Genomic DNA, 10,487 nt, shown 5'->3' on the forward strand with positions numbered 1-10,487 from the left:
CGCTAACTCCGCCCATTCTCTCCCAACATCCGCTCAGAGAGAGAGAGAGAGAGCGCGCGAGAGAGAGAGCGCGAGAGAGAGAGAGGGGGTCACATCACAGTGGAGTCAGCTGTCTTAACCGTGGCTTGTGTACTGCAAACACATATTCATCACTGTGTCTGTCATGAGACTCTGTTCCCCTTTCGGGCTCTGTCTTTACATTTATTGTGAAAGATGAAGCTCGTGATTATGGTAAGGGGCGTTACATTTCCGACGAGTGCTTGTGGTGTTCGGCCAATCAGAATGCACTGGGTCAGCTGGCCAATCAGAGCAGACTGCGCTTGTCAAAGGAGGGGGCTTTGTAGAAAACGAAGCGTTTGAGAGAGGCGGGGCATAGAGGACCTACAATAATGTACAGTATTTGAAAAATAATGTGTTTTTTTGAACATTAAAGCATGTCAACATATTCTGTTACACCAAATACACAAAATAATGATCTTTAAAAAAGCATCATATGACCCCTTTAAGTCAAGGAAGAGATACAGCACATGGCTTTTGGATTCAGACTCACCATTCAGACTCTGTTAAAATATGCATTGAAACGCCTGACAGACTGCTCAATATGTATTCCTGGAGAAGCCTCAAGACTGCGAGAGGACGACGGGCATAAGTCGGGCAGGCCGGTGAAGTGCTGAGGGAAACCGCAGCCTGGATCTACATGGAAATGCACTCTTCAGACAAGCTGATTTTTGGAGAGCTGAGGACAAACGCACCCCAATAACACAACCCCTGTCGCTCAGCCCCGTCCCGGGTCTCATGAAATAATGATAGGTCAAGGCCTGTCCCCATTCTACCTCAAAAGCAGACTTAAAATGATGTCTTTAGTGAACATGCTGCAAGACAGGACCACAAATGTAAAGACCAGTCTTATAGTCTATTTGAGGACCTCCTCATGGAGTCTCGTCTGATTAACAGCGCATACGGTAATCCTTCTGATTCCTCCTTGTGGGGTCTCTGAGGACAAGCAGAAGCGAGACTAAAGCCTGCAGAGACAGGACAAAAGGGGTCTGCGATATACACAGCCTGGGGTGGAGATTGTGGGTTTAGCCCCTCATCTTCAGATCCAGGCATGCTGTGTAGATCAATTTGGAATATGGAATGCTAACATAATCATTATGGCTTTTTACTTATGTATACTGAAGCCTGTCTGTGAAATTTTTCTCTGATCTTCTTACTCTTTCATACTCCGTCTTTTGTCGAAATGCACCGCTGAAGCCACCAAAGGTCAAGCTGTAATGAGAGTCACACAAGTGCTGACTTATTGTCATGAAAGAAGAAATTATTCATTATATTGATGATAATAATGCTGAGACAACAATGGCCAATGGGAACCCAGTGGCTTTTTTAGTTTAGATCAGGGGTCTTCCAAATTTTGTTTTCAAACTGGCTTGTATGTTTTTTGCACTAAAGCCCAAAAAATAATAAATTGTATTGTAATATTATTTAATATGTTGACAGTATACACTATTGTTTAAAAGTTTAGGGTCAGTAAGATTATTTTTCTTAATTGAAGAAATTAATACTTTTACATATATCAATGGTGTATTAAATTGTCCAAAATTGACATTAGAGATTTTTATTAAAAAAATGCTGTTCTTTTCAACTTTCTATTCATCAAAGAATCCTGAAATAAATGTATGGTTTTCACAAAAATATTAAGCAGCTTTTTTCAACATGGATAATAATAAGAATTTTCTTTAGCACCAAATCAGCATATTATAATGATTTCTGAAGGATCATGTGACTCTGAAGACTGGAGTAATGGCTGCTGAAAATGCAACTTTGCCATCTTAGGAATAAATACAATTTTAAAATATATTAAATTGAAAACAGTTATTTTAAGTTGAAATAATATTTAACAATATACCTGTTGACTGTATTTTTTTATTATTATTTTTTACTTTTTAATAAATTCAGCCTTGTTGAGAATATGAGACTTTTAAAAAACATTAATAAAAAAAAAACACTACCATAACTTTATGAATGGTGGTGTTTTACCAACATTAAACTGCCAATGTAACAAACCAAAAGAACACAGCATTATGTTTATAATGGACAATCTTTGAGCAACAGGTCTGTGAGAAAAGGTTTAAAAAAAGAAACATAGAGAGTCCCAAACCAGTTCCATCAGCCTGTAAGATGATTGTGCAGACATTGTTAAAGAACATAAGTGTTTATCTAGCCTCAGTGAACAGGGCTGCAATCTTAATCACTTCTGATGGAGAAAACTGAACATTTTCATACGAATGTAGAAGGAAGATGAATCAAAATGTAATTGTAGAAGGACTATTAGTATATTTCTGAAGTATGTTGGACTATTTCAGTATGCAGGATTGGTCTTTTATCTTTCCAAGACTGATTTGTGATGGTCAAGGCATTCAAAACACTTCGGGTGCTCTGTCATTTCTCTGTTTCTTCTGCTTTACCTGTGACAACTCTTTCCTTGCCACTCTGGGAGGACAGAGGAAGCAGCACTGTCAGCCCTGCCGGCAGCCATAACGATAGCCGAGGAGAGAGGCAGAGCCATGAAAAATTCATCAGGCCTCTGCATGGCGGGGGAAGGGCAGAGGCAAGACTGGTGAGGTGGTTTAATTTGCCCAGGGAAGAGCGCTGCCATGTCCCGCGCTCCAACGCCGCTGTAATTAAAGGGACGAGGCCTGCGGAAATTGGCTCGGACCCCGCTGTAGAGCACCGTCAACCATGCCTGCCCGCGCTCTCGTCAGCCTATTCCAAAATCAATTATCTCCACGAAACAGCTGTAAGGCCCTCACCGCAGCCTCTTGCTCCTGAAGTGAGGAAGACATTTGAAATTCATTACCATATAAAGCAAAACGTCCTTTACGTATTAAACAGCACTCGCCTTTTTATAAATTGTTTTTCCCCCTCAAACCTGATGACAGTTTGACCACTTTCAGCCTCCTGGTGTGAAAACCAAGCAGCGAGGGTTAATTGCATCATTTATAAGGAAACAAAGAGAGGGAGGGGGCATGTCAACACTCAGATGTGAAGGCTTTCATCCGGTTTATCAGATTCATACCACTTTTATGCTGTACAGTAGCTAAAAGTTTACTGACCTTGCTGCGCCAGAGAGCTCAACCTTCACATTGTGTTCCTCTGACAGATCCTCCGATAGCAGGAGGCAGCTTGAGCATTTTTCATGGCGAGGAACCTGAATCCACTGCTATCCTGCCACATCTGAGTGTGAGCTTACATTGTAGAAAAACAAGCTGGAGAAATGACACAGAAGAGGCTGCAGGGAAAAAGAGATGATATGAAATATTAAACTGCACAGTGAGGTTCTGTCCGAAGCTAAAATAAAATAGGAAAACATCACATTGGTGTTCGTCTCACATTTTTATCCTCCAACCTCCCCGTCCCTCATGCAAGACACTTCTAACAAGTCTTTTAATTACCGCCTCTTACACCAGCTTCTAGGTCACCATGTTTTGCTTGGCTAACGTAAATAATTCACCAGCAACCAACTGGGTACATTTCTGGACTGAAAAGAGCTGCTTGCCACACGTGTCTATTCTCTTGGATCATACCGGAGTCGGCTCATCGTGGGCCAAACACGGAGCCAACAACAGCCAGCAGTTTCAGTGAGAACATTGGCCATAGAGTGCAGTGTGAGGGAATTCACTGAGGGGTGTGCAATGTCAGGGAGTGACTCATCGTGTCTGACTATTCCAGGACAAAGAGATGATAACAGACGACTCACCGGGGAGCTGTCTTCTACCACTATTCACAGTCCACCGCACTTTCTGTACTCTGAAGTTGGTCAGAGGGGGGAGAGAGTTCGAGTCAGTGAATCACAATGCGTCACAGGGAAGTAGGAGAGGGGAGACGCGCAAGGGTGTGCAATAGGTCTGTTGACGGCAAAAGGGGCCGAGCTGAGCTTGTCGGCGGTAAGCGACGTAAATACGAGGTGAGAATTCCACCATACTCCGGTGGGATAGGGATGATGCTGGTAGCGGGACTCATACTTGTTCATGTGGAAGGCAGGAGCGAGGTGTACGTGCTGCCCTTGAGACCAGGGTGAATGTGCCGTGATGTCATGAGTGTCACTGTCAACGATCACACACTACCTGCCTGAATTATTCAACTGCACTGAATGACATTAAATCTGAAAAAAAAAAAAATCTAATATGCTGTTGAAAACCTTGCAGAAATTACATAAAATGACAAAGACAATACTTGGGATAAGAATCACAAAGAATTGAATGATTCCGGTTCAGGTTCAAATTGGTGTTTCTATGATTCTTTTAGTACTTTTAAGAAAAAATATATTTGTGGACCTGGACCACAAAACCAGTCATAAGTAGCACAGGTATATTTGTAGCAATAGCCAAAAATGCATTGTATAGGTCAAAATGATCGATTTTTCTTTTATGCCAAAAATCATTAGGATATTAAGTAAAGATCATGTTCATCAAGATCGAAACTTAATTTATGATTAGTAATTTGCATTGCTAAGGACTTCACTAGTTTTTTTACAGTGTGTGTTTAGCGCTGTGATTACAGTAACAGCATTGTGTCCCCATTGAGTATTACAGGAAACTCTGTTAGAGAACTTTAGCATAATAGCCTATTTTGTCAGCTTTGGTGGAAGAATGCACGGGCAAGAACCACTACCGGAAATAAACATTATTTCTGTTTTTTTTATTTTTTTATTACAAAATTCTAGAATTCCGACCATATAAAATACACACCGTTACTATTTGGGTTTAGTCTCTTTCCACATGAGACCTGTTCTTAGCCAGCTAGCGTAAACATATCAGCAGTCAACGCCCTGCAGCTGAGGCAAATAAGCCCCTGAATCAATTAGTCCTGAATGAGGCTCCTTTAGTAATGTTGATGATGCACTCATTGACCACAGTGTTATGTGTCCTGTTAGAGGGGTGGCCTGGAGCTCTTGCCTGCAGGTGCCCTCTTGCTAAAGGAGATAGAAGGGCACAGACACAAGTAAAACGCCCTAAGTTCATTATTGGCAACCCCGTGTGACAAACTTTTCTAGAGTTATATCATTTCCTCAAGCTCTTTCACTGAGCATGGGAGGAAGGTTAATGAGGCAACTCATTGCCATTGTTTTGTGAGTCTGTGCATATGTTTGTTGGGCTCTTTTGTCCTGGCTGAGAACCCTGAGAGCCCTTGAGAAAATCCTCCACAGATGGAACAAGAATAACTTCCCAGACTTCGGTCCCATCATGCTTTGTGACAGACAGCCAAAATACGTTTGTCACAGATACTTGAGACACACATCTTGTCAGCACACAAGGGCCATACAAGAACACCGGAGTCAGCAAGTCCTTCACCTAAACACCATTCATTTACCCGAGAATCTTTTATAGACTAAATGCAGGTTGTACCTTATGTTTGCACATAAATCATGAAAGGTTAAACATTGTAGAAACAAATCTTTTCCTGTTAAAGAAGTAGAATAGCTCACCCAAAAATGAAAATTTGCTGAAAATGTACTCACCTTTAGGCAGGATAAGTTTGTCTCTTTATCATAACAGATTTGGAGAAATGTAGCATTACATCACTTGCTCACCAACGTATCCTCTGCAGTGAATGGGCAACACGGTCAATGCATCCATCTCTTTGCCAAAGGATATGTCCATATTAAGCAATATAAACATTTCTGCAGTAGGCTATTTAATTTATCACAACTTCATAATCAGTATTGAGATGAAAGTTCTATAAAAGTAGGCTATTCTTTTTTTTTTTGGTCGCAAAAAAAGCAAAGTTGTAGGCTCACTATAAGCCATTGCAAATTGAAATACCATCGACAATTATAAAATATCCCACCTAAATTAAGGCATGTTTTAAGCCTACAGCAAATATGCAGTCCTGCAATTATGTCGTTTTAATGTAGCCCAAAATTATATTAAAAAAGAGAAAAAAGTCGTGATACCGATTTAGACGGGTTTCTGCCCCACGAAAATGCATGGTCACCGCACCAATGAATGATTGTAACAGTATGCGCCGCACGCTACTGCAAAATACACATTTGCAGCATAAAATCAATCGCCTAAAACCATACTTTCCAGCGCAGGCAAACCGCTGGATGGATAACCCCATTTCGTCAAAATTCAAAGATGAGGGATTTGCACTCAAATCTATCGGACGACCCTCTACGTTGTCAAGCGACGAATAGGGGGTACCCTCAACGTCGGTTTATGGACGTGAGGGGGAAATTACCAAACGGCAGTATGTGACGAATAGGGGTGAGACCGTGTTGGAATGGGTGCCGTCAGAATAAGAGTTCAAATAGCTACATCACAATAATCCACAAGTACTCCACACGACTCCTGTCCTTTTCTGTAATAAATCGATCATTAAGAGTTTTATTTTTTTACTGTCCACTATCTATAATATCACTTTTTCCCCAGTGAAGTCTTGTCTGAATCAGGAGAGAAATATGCACAGATCGGTTTAACATTGATGGATTTGTTTCTTACAAAGCTTTTCACTTCACAAGACATTAACTGATGTACTGAAGTTGTGTGGATTACTTTTCCTATTTGAACTCTCATTCCGACGACACCCATTCACTGCAGAGGATCCACTGTTGAACAAATGATGTTATACTAAATTTCTCCAAATCTGCTCTGATGAACAAACTAAATTATCTACATCATGGCGTGAAGGTGAGTAAATTTTCAGCACAAAGAGTATCTAAGAGTATCTGTATCTCCATGCAACAGAGACATGTCTTGTTGGTGACATACTTTTCATGCTATTGTATCTCAGAAAGGATGCAGAAAAATCTCTCCCTCAGTATCATGATGTAGCAGCTGATAACATTGCATTACAGCAGACAGCAGTCCTGAAAAACACATAGATTATGTGCAATATTAATCAGATTGCATTAGCAAGTGATCTTTTGAGCTCCTGTAGTCTCTAATGGAGTTTCTATGTTCTTCAGCGACATTGATCAGGGCAAGTAGCCTGAATGGGGGAGGAAAAGGTGATGAACATCCCAAATAACTCTCAGGAAGGTACATTTTTGAAAATCTGGATAAAGGATATTTTCTTCTCATAAGTGGTGTATTTTGTCTACCAACAGCTTTAGATATCATCAAAAGATTTCTCCAGCAACAAACTCCCTGAGGGCTGGTCTCACCTGGGTCTGCAGTGCAAGTGGAGCTGTTTATAAATAGTCAGGTATCCTGCCAGCTTTGACACATTCACATAAAAGTTTCATTTGCAGAGAGAAGCTGAGGTGAAGGATGTTGTGGAAAGGAGAATTTTCCTGGAGGCCAAGATCAAGTTTCTACGTAACACCAATAATTTATCTTGTTGTAATTTTGAAAAAAAAGGATAACTTATTTCAAAATAGATGGGACCAAGGACAGCATCCGTTCACATTAAAGGAATGTTAAAGTAAGGCATTTGAAATGAAATGCAAAAATGTAAGGCTAGTATTTTTGCAAACGTATGAAGATGAAATATTTTATAATTATTTGAGCTATAAAGCCATCTAAAGCATCCTTTTTGAGATGGTACTTATTTCTATAGGTGCATAAACTTCTGGTTGTGTATTTTTAAGGTATAAAAGGAGAAATGAAAATTCTGGCTTTATTTACTTACTCTCATGTCAGTCCAAACTTGTATGGCTTTTTCTTCTGTGAAAGACAAAAGAAAGTATTTTGAAAGTGTCTTAGTTTTTTTTATTTTTTATTATTAAACAGTGAAATTCAGTGAAGTCTAAAACAACTTCAGACTGCAGTGACTTTGTATGTAATCTAAAATGAAATTCAGGGGATCCTATTACTACAACTTAAATTAATGCATAGTTGCATGTTAAAAGTTCAAATTTATTGATTTAATTAAACATTTTAAGATGCAAACATTATATTGCAAACAGTAATTTATTTACACTATTTTTGATTGAGTTCTGTTGAAACAGTAATAATGATCATTACATCAACTTAATATTGTGACTGTGCTAATCTGCAATATTTGATTTTTAAACATTAAAAAAAAGTTGTATTGACGTAATGAAACTGTTGTCACTGTTATACGCTAGGGGGCGCTATTACGCATCTCCTGAATGAGTCTAGAAAGTGCCGATCAAAAACACAGACCAGGAAGACGCAGAAACGACCGATCTCATAAGAAAACTAAGCATATGCATATGAAAAATAATGCGATCAGCAACACTAGCTGCATATAAATGAAAACTGCCTTACTGTTACAGAGTGAAATGTTAATCCAGGAAGTGGTAAAGGCCTGTGCAAGCTTTGGGAGCAGGCTACTGATGGATGCCATCTACTGCATCTTTGCTTTGATAATATTACTGAATATGATCCAGATGTAGTATTTGATAAAAATGCGGTTTTCTCACTTTTTTGCTCAAAATGTTGCTTTTTTATGAAACCTACCAACATTCAAGTGTTGATAAAAAAGCAGTGCTTGAACCTAGAATAAAACGGATTATTTTGTTTGAAAGTAGAGGGTCGGATCTTTATTTTGATGTATCGCATGTTCAGATATTCATACAACAAAATATTCTGGGGGCCATGAAATTTTAGTGAAAATCAACAAAAACGCTAGCCATGGCTGGAAACTTTTTTAAAAAATGCTGGCGGGGAAAGAGTTAAAAGAGTTTATTCTATTTTTATGTTTTTGTCATTGATCTGAATAGTAGTGTTAGTGGTTGGGTTGTGGGTGTTAATCTAAACAAAAAAACAGTTAGTCAAAATAACTTCTGAGCGAAGAATCAAAACTATTTTCTTATATGTATATGAATAGTCCCTGTAGAAGCGCTAAATGCCCTTGCTCACACAGTTGTTATGCAGAAGTGTATATCTATTATGAACAGTGAAGTGAGATGTCACTTTCAGCCACACAAAGGTAATTCCTGCACCTCCCAATGAGAGCTGAAGAACAAGACAATAATGATATTACCAATTAGCCGCACAAGTCAAATGTCAGCGTCATGTTTCGTCGCTTTGTTTGTACAGTGCTAATAATGGGAGCATCTGCTCATGGTGCATTTCAATCTAGGTCTTTATCTCCTGCCAACAGCAGACTGAGTGAAGCGGCTCGGTCTACTCACTGCCTGCATTCTATTGATTCTCCTAAAACCCTCAACAATGGTATTTGCATGCCGGTTTATTCTGTAGTAACGTAGATATGCCAGGCAGAATTAAAGTGGGCCAAACACACGCGGCAGGAGCTGGCTAATTGTGCTGAGATTGTGTGTGTGTGCGCGAGAGAAACAAATGAGAGGTTCAATTTGATATAACCCGCAGCCTTTCCGTCAGGCATCTTGCTAAGTACTTTCAAGTCTTTGTGAGGAAATAATTGATTTGTGGATGTGCCTCTGGGTGTGTGTGAAAAACGTATTATGATATTTGTTGAATAATAGCAAATAATCACTCGCAGGGAGGGAGGGCTGGTTAATGGATTACTGACTAATGGAGAAAAAGTGATTGACAGTTGGGTCAAATTGACAAATCCACACACACAAAAATATCTTCTCCTAAGCCTTGTCTTTTTTTCTTTTTTTTCCCTCCAAACTAGCAGCAGCTCATTTCTGGAGTCATACCTACAGTAATGATGTTGAGTCTAATCTGAACAGGGAGACAGCAGAGAGGATATTGAACAGTGGAAAGGTTAATCACCACTGCCTGGTTAGCCAGAGAAGACAAGCTAATTCCTCTGAAAGGCAAATGGCACACAGCTCTATCAGAGTGCAGATAAGCAGTGTTAATACACAGGCAGAATGGGGACTCAAGGGCTGAGGCTCTGTTATCGGCCAGCCCTGAGAAGGGGCGACCTGGAAACAGCCCAGTCCCTGCCCTGAGCACAAAAAAAACCCTCAGACAGCCTCTCAAGCAGAACTATCACGAAATCCTGACACCCTAAAACCATCCCCCAGATCTGTCCAGACTCATTTACGACACAGCTTCCAGAAATCAGTGCAGAATGCGACCCCCAGTATTTTCCACCCAAGCGCAGACCCCCAAAACCAGCCGATTAGGTGGCATAGCTAATTGGAAGATCAGGCAAAGGCAATAAAAGATAAGATACTCCGGCAGCTTGCCTGAAGTGTGGATAAGCACACCAATGGGAAACTATAAGGTTTTGTGATGCAATTGGTGTGTGAATGCAGCCCTGAAATTGTCCGGTTAACATTTATTGGAGTATGTTTTATAAATTGATACTGTTTCAGTCTTTCCGCTTGAAAATTTCACATTTAATGCAGTGTGTCACTTGCAGTTTCTTTGTAATTATTTGTGAAATGTATGTATTAGCTATGTGCTATGTGTAACACCCCTGTGGACTGTTTGTTGTGGTTTCTTCCCCTTTTGTTGGTTTAGCCCATTCAATCATTAGTTAATTATCCTCAGTGTGCTCACCTGTCTGCCCCTCGTTATCTGCCCTATAAGTTCCTGTCTCGTGTACTCCAGTATTGTCGGTTATTGTGAATGTTACCC

The sequence above is a fragment of the Sinocyclocheilus rhinocerous genome, unplaced genomic scaffold, assembly GCF_001515625.1.
Source record: "Sinocyclocheilus rhinocerous isolate Xijiao unplaced genomic scaffold, SAMN03320098_v1.1 scaffold650, whole genome shotgun sequence".
In the NCBI taxonomy this organism is placed as follows: Eukaryota; Metazoa; Chordata; class Actinopteri; order Cypriniformes; family Cyprinidae; genus Sinocyclocheilus; species Sinocyclocheilus rhinocerous.